This window comes from Ascaphus truei, chromosome 14, assembly GCF_040206685.1.
Source record: "Ascaphus truei isolate aAscTru1 chromosome 14, aAscTru1.hap1, whole genome shotgun sequence".
NCBI lineage: Eukaryota > Metazoa > Chordata > Amphibia > Anura > Ascaphidae > Ascaphus > Ascaphus truei.
The window spans coordinates 45,796,411-45,810,314 of NC_134496.1; positions in this window are offsets into that span (position 1 = coordinate 45,796,411).

Here is a 13,904-nt window from a genome sequence, read left to right on the forward strand (position 1 = left end):
TAATTTTCTACTACCATCTAGTGGCGTTAATTTGCATATGGGGAAAAAAACAGCTATATAGAGAACCAGCTATATAGAGAATCAGTGCAAAAAAGTGGTTAAGGCGCTCCTCTATAAAGTGTTAAAACAGTGATAGTCTTCTCCAACCCGACTCTACGCGTTTCGCTTCTTCAAAGCTTCCTCAGCAGTTCCTGAGATTGCGGCCCTGTGATTGCTCCGTGATCGCCGTTCCGAAACCGGGAAATCGTACCCGGATTTGACACGGCTTGCCGCCGGAAGTGACGCAACGTACTACAACAGCCGGGCAGATCGCGAAAGACGGAGCCACTCACCTATAATTTTTATGTGTCTATGCTACATTGTGCAAATAAATACTCCGCTGAGACCATTTGCCATCTATCTGAGTTGAAGATTCCAAATCACATCTGTGTACCAACTGCTGTCTCTTTACTGGGAAAGTGTGAGTCCCCATTTCTGTTGATACCTAGATGTCATTAATTTTGGAAAATTCTACACTATATAAATTATTTTTTTCCACAGATGGTGATATCTGCGCTCCCCAAAAGCTACATCTGAATATAGAGAACCACAAAGGCAATACAAGCACTTGGAGGTACTGATACTCGAGCTCTGGTTATAAAAGTCACCTTGTAAGAGATGACGAGGCTTTGAGGTTGCTTTATCACTTTTAGGTAATACTAGCTGATATACCCGGCGTTGCCCGGGATGTAAATCCGTAATAGGTAGTATTATTTATAAATAGGGGAACAATAGGATGACTATTTGGTGGAAAGGTTGTATAATGATGTTGAAAAGAAACATGGAAGAAAATCTAATATGATGTTGTTTAAAAATGGTTTATTGTAAACACACCACAGTACAATGTATATTTTGGTGACATAAGTGATGTAAAAATGTGAGGTGTGTGTCCCGCTAGGGTGTGAGGCGTCGGGTGGGTGTTCAGTACGGGTGGCGGGTGGGTAGTGAGTGATGGCTTTGGGTGGGGCTACCGCTAGGGTGAGAGCGGGTGTGAGGCCGTGGGTGTCTGGTGAGTGCGGGCGACGGCTGGTCAGTGATGTCGGTGTGTAGGGGTGTGAGTGTGAGGCGGGAGGCGCCTGGTGAGTGGTGAGTGGGTGCGGCGGCTGGTTAGTGATGTTGGTGCGTAGGGGCGGGAGGCGGCAGGTGTGTGTTGAGTGTGGCGGGTGGGTGAGAGGCGGAAGGTGTCTGTTGAGGGCGGGCGGCGGCTGTGGGGCGCAGGGTATGAGGCAGCGAGTGGGTGAAGGGAGGGAGTGCGGGCGGCGAGTGGGTGCAAGGCAGAGGCGGGTGGGTGAAAAGCAAAGGCGGGAGGGCGGGCGGCGGGTGAAAGGCAGAGGCGGGCGGCGGGTGAAAGGCAGAGGCGGGCGAAAGGCGGGAGGGCGGGCGGCAGGTGAAAGGCAGAGACGGGGGGAAAGGCAGGGGCGGGGGGAAAAGGCAGGGGCGGGAGGGGGAAGGCAGGGGCGGGGGGGAAAGGCATTGAAAGGCAGGGGCGGAGGTGGGGGGGGAAGGCATGGGCGGCGGTGGGGGGGGGGGAGGCAGGGGCGGCGGTGGGGGGGGAGGCAGTGGCGCCAGGGGGGAGGGGGAAGGGCGGGGTGTCACTGTGTGTGTCTGTGTGTCTGTCACTGTGTCAGTGTGTCTGTCACTGTGTGTGTCAGTGTGTCTGTCACTGTATGTGTGTGTCACTGTGTGTGTTGGGGGGAGGCAAAAACAGGTTTGGGAGGCAAAAACAGAGCTGGGGGGGAGGCAAAATCGGATCTGGAGGGGCAAAAACGGATCTGGAGGGGCAAAAACGGAGCTGGGTGGGGGCAAAAACGGAGCTGGGTGGGGGCAAAAACGGAGCTGGGTGGGGGAAAAAACGGAGCTGGGTGGGGGCAAAAACGGAGCTGGGTGGGGGAAAAAACGGAGCTGGGTGGGGGCAAAAACGGAGCTGGGTGGGGGCAAAAACGGAGCTGGGTGGGGTCAAAAACGGAGCTGGGGGGGGGCAAATACTCACAGGTCTCAGTTAAGCTTCCCTCCAGCAGCAGCAACAGCCGGCAGCACCATGGAGCATTTTGTCACCTCAGGCAGCATCAGTGTGGCCGGGGGTTGGGGACCTCTGGGTTAGAGCGCACCGGCCAATGAGAGCCGTGGGGGGGCAGGATACACGGGGGGGGGGGGGGGAAACACCGGCCAATGAGAGCCGTGGGAAGGCGGGCGGACCGATGGACCAATCAAATGGTCTACAGAGACTCACAAACAAGATTTTCAATTATATAGATTTGCTCAGTAGCTCAGTATCTTTGTGTAGCTGACATAGGGAGTCATTAAGACCGAATTATCTTGTGACATTAGCTTCAGGGGAAAACAAACCTGAGATTTATATTCCAATTTCACTTAACAGTAGTCCCACTTTACATTAACAAAACTAACTGTCCCTTCACAGAACAATGGTAACGAATGCCTAAGTTCGTTTAAGTAACTAAATAAGCAGCCAAGTGGTAATCACGGTCTCTAACATGGATAAACCTGGTCCAAATATCTGTCACCTCCTTGTGTACTTGTATAAGTCACTTTATCCCCCTGTGCTTCAGGCACCAAAATTAGATTGTTAGCTCTATGGGCAATCGATGCTTAAAAATTCCAGGGTCAGTTCTGCATACTGTCAGCGCTATATAAGAAAGGAATATAATTACTATTAACTGTCATTTTTACATTGGGAAGAGGCGGGCATTAGCTGGGGTTAACCGGGGCCTGGTTGCAGCAACCAGGAGGCCCAACAGCTGGATACAGAAGTTGGCCCAACTTCTAGCACCGACCGGCCGGACAACCCACAGCCACCGGGCCCGGGACACCTCCCGGCTCGCCCCCCCCCTCTCTGCGTTGGGTGTAGAGTGTGGAGTGTGTGCTAAAAGGAAGGCGAGTATGTTGCGTTTTAGCGAAGAAGGGATAAGTAAGGTCTGAAGAGCAGGGCATCTCAAAGTTTGAAAAGTCCTTCAGTGGTACCCACGCTCTTGGGAACCATTGTTCTAGATTATGTACAAAGTGCTGACATTAGATGAGACATTTTAGAATATGCTATGAATGTATGTATCCAATAGTACAAAGTAATATCAACTGCGTTACTTAAGCCCATATAGCCATGCATTAATTACCACAGCAATGTCGTCTTACCATGGTGTGCATTAAAAGTATGTCGGAGCCAGATATAACACAAATTATATTAAGTTAGCAGCGCTCAATGCCTCACTAAATACTGATCCTGGACCCAGAGTTTGATTCGATTTAAAAGTGTTGTCCAAATACTTAAGAGAGCTCATAGACCATCCTTTACTGTAGACTGCGGCGGCAGCGAGCTCTTTTAATTAACTTGGTGGTCATTGAAGGGAGAAGCATTTTGCTGACATCTGCAAGGAGTATATACATCAATCTATAGATACACTCACAGATTCCCACAAGGTTAGCCTGTCTCTGAAGGGCATAGCATAAATAACTGTTAACCAAAGACAACAGCAGTGGAGTAGGTGCAGATTTTACTAAAACACAAATGCAGGATTAGTAGTTCCATCTTATTTTTTCTTTGCACTTAAGTGCATATATCGCTGTAAGTTCTGCACTCTTAGCATATGGGAATCCATAGATGCAGATACTGTACAAATTATAAAACAGGGTATAGTCTCTCTTCTTTTAGTTCATGGGGTGGGCTAATCCAGTCCCCAAGGGCCACCAAAAGGTCAGGTTCAGGATATCCCTGCTTCAGCACAGGTGGCTCAATCAGTGGCTCAGTCAAAAACAGCCACTGATTGAGGCACCTGTGCTGAAGCTGGGATCTCCTTAAAACCTGACCTGTTGGTGGCTCTTGAGGACTGGAGTTGCCCACGCAGGCTCGGTAATGTTTATCGACCTTGAAAGATTTATTACAATAAATCTCTGCAATCACAAACCCTGCCAAGAAAAGGAATTGTTATAGTGGGGACTAATGTTAATTTGGGTGCTCCATGTCTCATGCCACAGAACACGAGGAAGATGTCTTATGTGAAGAAGAGGATTGGCTGAATTCAGGTAACAGACTCCTTACAAATGCTCTCACTACAAGATGTCCCATATACTCCAGCAACGTATTCAGAAGTTCCCAAATATGAGGAAGTGCTACTTACTAGCAGGAGGGTCCTTTGACATATTTACACATTTTATTTAAAGTATTATTGTAGGTAATCCCATTAATGGAAGATTGATTGAGCACATAAGATGCTGTAACGCAAGGAAAATAAATAAGTGCTACGGCCATAAAAGGGGAACAATGCGACAGTGGAGATCTTACAATCTAAGCAGAGATGCATAACCCGCTGTCAGCTCCTTGTGACCTTGGGGAAGTCACTTGATCTCCCTGTGCCTCAGGAACAAAAACATATATTGTAAGCTCATCCGGGCAGGGACTGGGTCTGTAAAATTCCTATGTGCTGTGTACCGTGCGCTGTACTGTAACTGGGACGTGCTTTGAGTCCCATTGGGGGAAGCGCTATATGAAATAAAGTTATTATTATAACTTGTGACTTCAAGTTTTTAGTGCTCTATCACTCTTATATTACTAGTTGAACCATGGGCACATGGAGTTTGTACATCTCCAATCTATAGAATGCTTATTTGTTTATGAAATGTTTTAGCAGGAAGTAATACATTGAGAGATACCTCTCGTTTTCAAGTATGTCCTGGGCACAGAGTTATAACAATACATGGTTGCATTAAATGAACAGTGGCAATACAGTACATTCAATTTACGGACATGTCATGGACATTTAAGAGATAATATATGTAACAGTTACAGACACATTTAAAATGGTGTTAGAAAAGGTATGGTAGGCCTGCAATGTGCTGTGTTAGAAGAGGTAGGATAGGCCTGCAATGTGCTGTGTTAGGAGAGGTAGGATAGGCCTGCAATGTGCTGTGTTAGGAGAGGTAGGATAGGCCTGCAATGTGCTGTGTTAGGAGAGGTAGGATAGGCCTGCAATGTGCTGTGTTAGGAGAGGTAGGATAGCCCTGCAATGTGCTGTGTTAGGAGAGGTAGGATAGGCCTGCAATGTGCTGTGTTAGGAGAGTTAGGATAGGCCTGCAATGTGCTGTGTTAGGAGAGGTAGGATAGGCCTGCAATGTGTTGTTAAAAGAGGTAGGATAGACCTGCAATGTGCTGTGTTAGGAGAGGTAGGATAGGCCTGCAATGTGCTGTGTTAGGAGAGATATGACAGGCCTGCAATGTGCTGTGTTAGAAGAGGTAAGATAGGCCTGCAATGTGCTGTGTTAGGAGAGGTAGGATAGGCCTGCAATGTGCTGTGTTAGGAGAGGTAGGATAGGCCTGCAATGTGCTGTGTTAGGAGAGGTAGGATAGGCCTGCAATGTGCTGTGTTAGGAGAGGTAGGATAGGCCTGCAATGTGCTGTGTTAGGAGAGGTAGGATAGGCCTGCAATGTGCTGTGTTAGGAGAGGTAGGATAGGCCTGCAATGTGCTGTGTTAGGAGAGTTAGGATAGGCCTGCAATGTGCTGTGTTAGGAGAGGTAGGATAGGCCTGCAATGTGTTGTTAAAAGAGGTAGGATAGACCGGCAATGTGCTGTGTTAGGAGAGGTAGGATAGGCCTGCAATGTGCTGTGTTAGGAGAGATATGACAGGCCTGCAATGTGCTGTGTTAGAAGAGGTAAGATAGGCCTGCAATGTGCTGTGTTAGGAGAGGTAGGATAGGCCTGCAATGTGCTGTGTTAGGAGAGGTAGGATAGGCCTGCAATGTGCTGTGTTAGGAGAGGTAGGATAGGCCTGCAATGTGCTGTGTTAGGAGAGGTAGGATAGGCCTGCAATGTGCTGTGTTAGGAGAGGTAGGATAGGCCTGCAATGTGCTGTGTTAGGAGAGGTAGGATAGGCCTGCAATGTGCTGTGTTAGGAGAGGTAGGATAGGCCTGCAATGTGCTGTGTTAGGAGAGGTAGGATAGGCCTGCAATGTGCTGTTAGGAGAGTTAGGATAGGCCTGCAATGTGCTGTGTTAGGAGAGGTAGGATAGGCCTGCAATGTGTTGTTAAAAGAGGTAGGATAGACCTGCAATGTGCTGTGTTAGGAGAGGTAGGATAGGCCTGCAATGTGCTGTGTTAGGAGAGATATGACAGGCCTGCAATGTGCTGTGTTAGAAGAGGTAAGATAGGCCTGCAATGTGCTGTGTTAGGAGAGGTAGGATAGGCCTGCAATGTGCTGTGTTAGGAGAGGTAGGATAGGCCTGCAATGTGCTGTGTTAGGAGAGGTAGGATAGGCCTGCAATGTGCTGTGTTAGGAGAGGTAGGATAGGCCTGCAATGTGCTGTGTTAGGAGAGGTAGGATAGGCCTGCAATGTGCTGTGTTAGGAGAGGTAGGATAGGCCTGCAATGTGCTGTGTTAGGAGAGATATGACAGGCCTGCAATGTGCTGTGTTAGAAGAGGTAAGATAGGCCTGCAATGTGCTGTGTTAGGAGAGGTAGGATAGGCCTGCAATGTGCTGTGTTAGGAGAGGTAGGATAGGCCTGCAATGTGCTGTGTTAGGAGAGGTAGGATAGGCCTGCAATGTGCTGTGTTAGGAGAGGTAGGATAAGCCTGCAATGTGCTGTGTTAGGAGAGGTAGGATAGGCCTGCAATGTGCTGTGTTAGGAGAGGTAGGATAGGCCTGCAATGTGCTGTGTTAGGAGAGGTAGGATAGGCCTGCAATGTGCTGTGTTAGAAGAGGTAGGACAGGCCTGCAATGTGCTGTGGTAGGATAGGCCTGCAATGTGTTGTGTTAGAAGAGGTAGGATAGGCCTGCAATGTGTTGTTAAACGAGGTAGGATAGACTTGCAATGTGCTGTGTTAGAAGAGGTAGGATAGGCCTGCAATGTGCTGTGTTAGGAGAGGTAGGATAGGCCTGCAATGTGCTGTGTTAGGAGAGGTAGGATAGGCCTGCAATGTGCTGTGTTAGGAGAGGTAGGATAGGCCTGCAATGTGCTGTGTTAGGAGAGGTAGGATAGGCCTGCAATGTGCTGTGTTAGAAGAGGAAGGATAGGCCTGCAATGTGTTGTGTTAGAATAGGTAGGATAGGCCTGCAATGTGCTGTGTTAGAAGAGGTAGGATAGTCCTGCAATGTGCTGTGTTAGAAGAGGAAGGACAGGCCTGCAATGTGCTGTGTTAGAAGAGGCTCTGTCCCATAGAGCTTACAATCTATAAGGAATGGTAAGTTGAAACATAGGATACAGGGGATGAGAAGGTTGGTGAGTTTCAGATTGTAACAGAGCAGCTGTAACATTGACAAACATCAGCGAATGGCAGCAATCAGCTGACACCCTTTGGCTGTCCGCCTTTGGGGCGACGCAGATGCAGGATGAAGGGGTTCTCAATTAATTCAGCTGTACTCTGAAAGTCCTCTGTCCAGGGCAGGAAACATTCCAGAGGGTGGGGCTGACGAATCACACAGCAAGCAATATGGATGGAATGTCCAGTTATAGTTCAACTCACTCAGCCACTTGCGAAAACAATGGCCAAAAAAGTATATTTGCTGCTTTATTTATACTGACTGCAGCTTTATTGAAATCAAAATGCATTTTGCCGTTGAAGAGGACACGTAAATTCTGCCTGCAAATATCTCTTATAAATAATGCACTGAATGTTGCCTGGCTGTGTTTTCTAGCTGTCTCCTACGTTGTGAATTTGGGCAGTTTCATGTTGGCATGTCTTACGTTACAAAATTTCTGAATAATCCTTATAAGACGAAGGAAGGGCTGTTTTAATATCAATGTGCTGTTTTACGATGTTCTGACTTGGGTAACGGCACAGTTAAGTCCTATACAATCAAGACCAAGTACAAACCGCCAGACATGAAAGCTTAATGCGGTGATATCAAAGAGATAAGATATATATCGCAAAGCACCTCTGAAAATAAGATAACGCGAAAGAGGAGGATAAGTCAGAGATTTACACTCCACTTGGACAAATAGTCATCACGTGCCAGCAAGCCAGCGGTACTTACAGTACAAAAGAAACCCTTCCGTCATTGAAGAGATGTGCTGCACAAGTATAGGGCTTCTATATACTGATGGGTGCGGTAAGCATACACTTGGTGAGTGGTAATGTACCTCTCTGCCAAATATGTTCTGATTAGCTTGTGAAAGCTCAATGCGGTTCTGTAGAGACATTATAGCAAGTTTGGGGTCTTGATTAGTTTGGACATTGGACATGACGAGTCACTATATATACATATTTTAGCTTTGTTTTTACACTGTCACTGATACTAGTTATGTGTTGGTTGATAAATAAAAATACAATGTCTGCTTCCTCATTGGAGTATCCCGCCCTGCCAGGTTCCCTGGAGAGGTTACATTGATACATAGTTGTGTATTGAACATCAGCATGGATGTTACCTTGTCTCAGGGTGCTGGATGTGGTCAGCTGGGCGATGGAAAAGTTGGGCGCCAGGAGTGTTTATAATACAACTGCAATCTTTATTCATGTTCTCAGTGTAGGGAACATTGCAGTCACAGTTTCAATAAAAATTTCATAGTTGTACTTCATTTCATCCATACCGCTATCACTTCGGATACATTTCTTCCATGGGTGCTGTAACAGGGACTTATCCCTGTTAAAAAAACTTGCCTCTAATCCAGCAGTGTGCTGGTTAATTGCATACCAGCAATTAACCAACTCCACCTGGCTGATTAGAGCTCTCTCAGAAATAGCCTGTTCTGAGACAGGACGGATTCCTTGGTCTCACAATTGGGGGCTGAACCAAGGAAAAAAAGATGTCTTGAGCTGCAGAAGGACTGGGCTGTATGCTGATAGCAAGACAAGGGGAACAGACCTCTATACCCAGACAGATATTGCCTTAGCACACAAGGGTGCTGACCCAGGAGAGCAGAGAGGCCTTCCCTTACAGCTACAAGAAACAGATAAGACTTTCTTATTGGACTGTTATATATCTGTATATATATTTGGGCTGGTAATTAGCTTAGCTAACCACCCAGTTAGAGATGGCTGGACTACATGTGTAGATATTCTCCAAAGTGGAGTAGGTTTTCTTTTGCTTAATTTGAATGTTTTTGTTGTGTTAAAGGGACAGGCGCAATAAAGCCTAATTTAAGTTTCACTTTAAACGGTCTCCATTGCGTACCTCTGCGCACATCTCTTACAGGTGCCCACTCTTAACACCCATGGGTGTTACATTCACTTGTTAATGTTCTGACTTAATCTTATGGACCGGGTAATGAATACTGTAAATGGCTCAGTCCAAGACTGAGCCACTGATTGAGCCACCTGTGCTGAAGCAGGGAGATCCTGAAAACTTTTTTATATTTATAAAAATGTATTACCAGGAAGTAATACATTGAGAGTTACCTCTCGTTTTCAAGTATGTCCTGGGCACAGAGTTATAGAAAATACATGGTGACATTAAAAGAACAGGGTTATAAGCAATTCACAGACATTTCAATGACAGATACGAGTTGGAAAATTGGGTACAAGGGATAAAGGGCTTGGGAGTTTCAGATTAAAATAGAGCAGCTTTAACATCAGCGAACGGCAGCAAACGGCTCACACCCTTTGGCTGCCCCAAAGGCTGTCCGCCTTTGGGGCAACGCAGAAGTACACTGGAGTGGTTGTGATTCAATGCAGGGATGAACAAACAGTTCTTTGTGTCCTCTTGGCTCATTAACATTCCAGTGGGTGGGGTTGACGTTCCACAAAGTAAAAGCACATGTTAACCCTTAGCACACTGGTCCTGTGCAGAGGGGAGCAGCTCTTGGGGAACCCCATCAGACGTCTGCCTTTGGGGCAACACAAATGTACACAGACCTGTTGGTGGCCCTTGAGGACTGGAGTTGGTCACCCCTGTGTTATATTATACATTCTTTAACATTGTGGATTACCATGAAGGCACCTTCCCTTTTCTCCAGCACGGGAAATACACCTTCTCGGATTATTGAATCTTTTAGGTCTTTTGACCTATTTTGAAAGTATTCTCTTTTTTTCTTTTTTATTAACATACTGTATATTTCTTCAGTTTGGAAGAATATGTTATCAGCCTCTTTGCTTGGCTGACATTGTAAGTGCATCCTGCAGTACAAGAAGTGGGATCTGTGATTGATTATACATATTATCTTTTACACAGCTTTTTATTTGAATATTACACTGAAATCGCACTTCTCACTGGTTTAGAAAAATATAAAAGAGTAGATCTGACTTCACGATTCTGGAGGAATTCTATTTGACAGGCTTCACGGGATGTCATTATATTAGCGGTTACAGTTAACTAGTTATGTGGAGAGTTAACACAATACAACATCTAATGTACTTTTGATTACTTATGAGATTTGCAGACACATTTAGTAAATACCAGCATTTGATTAGAGTATAATTTTCAGGCACTGAGGTTCATCTAAAAGGTGCTGAGCTGTATCAGTGCTGAGCTGCAGTGGTCTTAGAATACTGCACATTCCTGGAGAAAAGCTGATGTTTAAAATTGTCCTGCAACACAGTGGTCGTAATGGTACAATCCTGTCTTTTAAATCCTAAACTTTCACTCTGTGGGATTATGTATATGTAAAGGTGTCCCCCCCCCCCCTCCCAATGGCAGATAGGTGCCATTACTGGGTGTATGCGGTGCATATCTGCTGGTAACAAGAGGGCTGAGTCGTCCGCAATGACTTTGGGACACAGGAACAGGCTTCTGGGGTCCATACCCCACATAATACTTAGCAGTGCAGCGCCTCCATCTGCCGTAGGCTCCAGGGATATGGTGGCGATCTCCCATGGTAGAAATTGTACCTCAAGTTAGATCACACACCAGGCCGGAGGTATATTGCAAACAGGAACGGTTTATCACTACACATTTTGTAGTAACACAACAGCTACTCAGCAGTCTTCTGCCGGATACAGTCTCTTTAGATCAGCTCTCACTGGAGATGGTCCCTGGACCGCCACTACAGGCCAAGGGCACCCACAGCCATCCTAGCTCTTCCCCACCTCCCTAGCGGAGGCAGAGGTATTGGTTCACACTCCACCCCACAGGGAAGAGCACATTGGTAGGCCCCAATCTCAGGCTCCCAGTCGTGTGACCTGCCTTCCTCATAAAGGAACAACCACTAAATTTAGGGCGGTCCCACACATTACCCCCCCCCCCCCCGCACAGAGGGGGGGGGTCTCGCAAGGCCACTGACAGAGGGTGGGTGGGTGAGTGGGAGAGAGAGGTGGGTGGGTGTCCTGAAACAGGATTGTGTTTTTCTCTGTCTTCAGGCTGCCAGCACTCCTCAGGCTCGCTGTTGCAACAATGTTGCGACCCCTTGTGGGTTTCTTGGCTTCAGACAGTTGCCCTTGGCAACCCCCCTGCCTTTTACCAGGATGGACTGCTACCCCTCCCCTTGCCAGGGGGTAATATCCCAGATCATTTCCCATCAGCCCCCAGACCAGCATGCTGTCTCTTAGTACCAGCAGCCATCCTGAGCAGTCATCTCTCCTATCCAGGTAAAGTTACTGATTTGTACCTATCCCTATATCCTGCATTTATCCCACTTCCCTCATAGCTGCCCCTCCCCTCCATTGCTCTCATGTCCCAGTGTTCCCTCATAGCTCCCCTCCCCTCTTTTTATTTGTATGCTGTTGCCCCAAATAAACACTTCAGCAAGTAAGAAGGTTCCCTTGCTTGATATATGGGATTGAGTTAAGCTGCCTGTCCCTACTCATCCATCAGGGTGTGCTTAGGCCAGAACAGTGGGAGAGGGGAGAGATATGTGTGTGTGTGGGGGTGGGGGGGATGGGTACTATGTTGCCTTATCCAGGGGCAGGCCTAAACCGGCAGTTGGAGTGTCATACCTGGGGAGGGTACTGACTGGGTCACATGTATATGGTGTCAGCACCTAGACCTGCCCTGTTATGAGGTGGGGTTACAAGCCCTTTCCCCGGGTATAAAAGCTGACACTCCACCAAATTGAGTTGTGCTATGATTAGGCTGTATGGCACCGGTGCGCAAACTGGGGGGCGGGAGATTTGTCTGGGGGGGGGGGGGCGCGGGCAGTTGCAGAGGTCCTGCGCTCCTCCCCAAGGCATTTAAATTAAATGCCGGGATTCAGACGCATCTCCATGGCAACGTGGCATCAAATGACACTACGGGGTCATGTGATGTGACGTCACCGGCGTCAAATGATAGGAAAAGAGAATATTATTTAAAGCAGCAATCCTGCTTCCTTTTCTTTAGAGTTATAGGATTGAAGCAGGGAATCTCCGTTGCGGAACAGCATTCATTTTAGCTCTGGGGACACCCTGCTTCCCGAGATACTTACCTCCATAGGGGGTGCCGGTAGCAGCTCCGGTTGAACTGTGTGGGGCTATCAAAATGGCGGCTTTAAAACTCCAGCGTCACGCCGGCCAATAGGAAGCCATGACATCATCCCTGGCAGCTTCCTATTGGCCTGTGTGACAGGGATATTTAAACCTGCAGAGGAGCTACCAGCACCCCTCACAGAGGTAAGTAACTCCGGGAGCAGGGGGTCCCTGGAGCTGAAATTAACACGGTTCAGCTCCAAAGACCCCCTGCTTCCCATCTAGGGTAAAACAAATGGGGGGGAGCATCTGCTCCTTTTAACCGGTTCATTCCAGGAACAGTAATTTCAACGGGTTACAGGTCCTACCCGCAGCAAAGATTAATCCATTAGTCTGGCGCAACGCCTTGCCACCTTATAGGCTGCTCGCTGCAGGTTAATATTATTACTGCAGAAAACATCTGGTAGTTTTGTATTCCCAGAAGTGAATGCACTTTAGCTGAACCCACTTAAATGGAGTGTGAGACAAACAATGAATACACACACATTAATTGCAGTGAAAATTTGCTTTAAAAAAGAAATGAATATATAGACATATGCGTACAATACGTTTCCTTCGCCTTTGAGTGTGATATAAAGTGATATTATGTCGGATGGAAGTTAATTTGTTTAAACCTAATAAACAGTAAGCAATAAAATTTCTGGTAGCAAATGTCTATTAAGTCCTGGCAGTAATACCCATTTATTTAATGGAAACTCTGCTTTTGAGATTCGTGGCGATTGTGTTTTATTCTTTCAATTACATCTGTATACAGATTCCCGGAATTAAGTCAAGTTATTCCAGCTGCTACTATATATATACTGGTGTAGTTTCATGTATTTTAAGGCTACGGATAAATAAAATTAAAAGCGGTAGCGATGAAGACACAAGCTTTCGCAAAATGTGTAGGAGACAGATGGAGTGTGTGTGCACTAGGGTTGCTATGTGTCCGGTATTGAACTGGACTGTCCTGTATTTGGATACTCTGTCCAGTAAAATATCAAAGGTACTGTAATACTGGACATGTATGTGTCCGGTATTATCTCCCTGGACATAGTGACCTGACGCACCTTTCACCATTGAGTCCAGTATTTTTGGAGAAGCCACCTGGCAACCCTAGTGTGAATGGGGGGGTGGGTGCTTGCAAGGCCGCCTACACGTGGTGGGGCCCCGGTCGAAACTCTAGTGTTAGGCCCCAGGAAATCTGTCAGTGGTCCTGGGTCCTGACAATTGACTTTACTACAACACAATAAACGGTGACAGATCCTACTTCACTTCTATATGCTGAGGAACATATCTACAATATATACAGTGAGGCCACGTCCATGCTTCCAGCTAGCGAGTGCGAGACGGAGCGCTGCGACGTTGCACTTGTTTGCAGCAGAGGCGATTCCTGGACTCTAGCTAGGCTTGATTCGGAGCGTTTTTTTTTTGGGAGGGGCGTACCCACGACATCACAGAGCTGGTTTACCCTCATTCGACGAACCGCTCACGTGACCCGGCCATCGCGCCGTGAAGACAATAAAAAAGTGTCTCCGCACGCAGCGCTCTCGCCGACGCAGCGCTC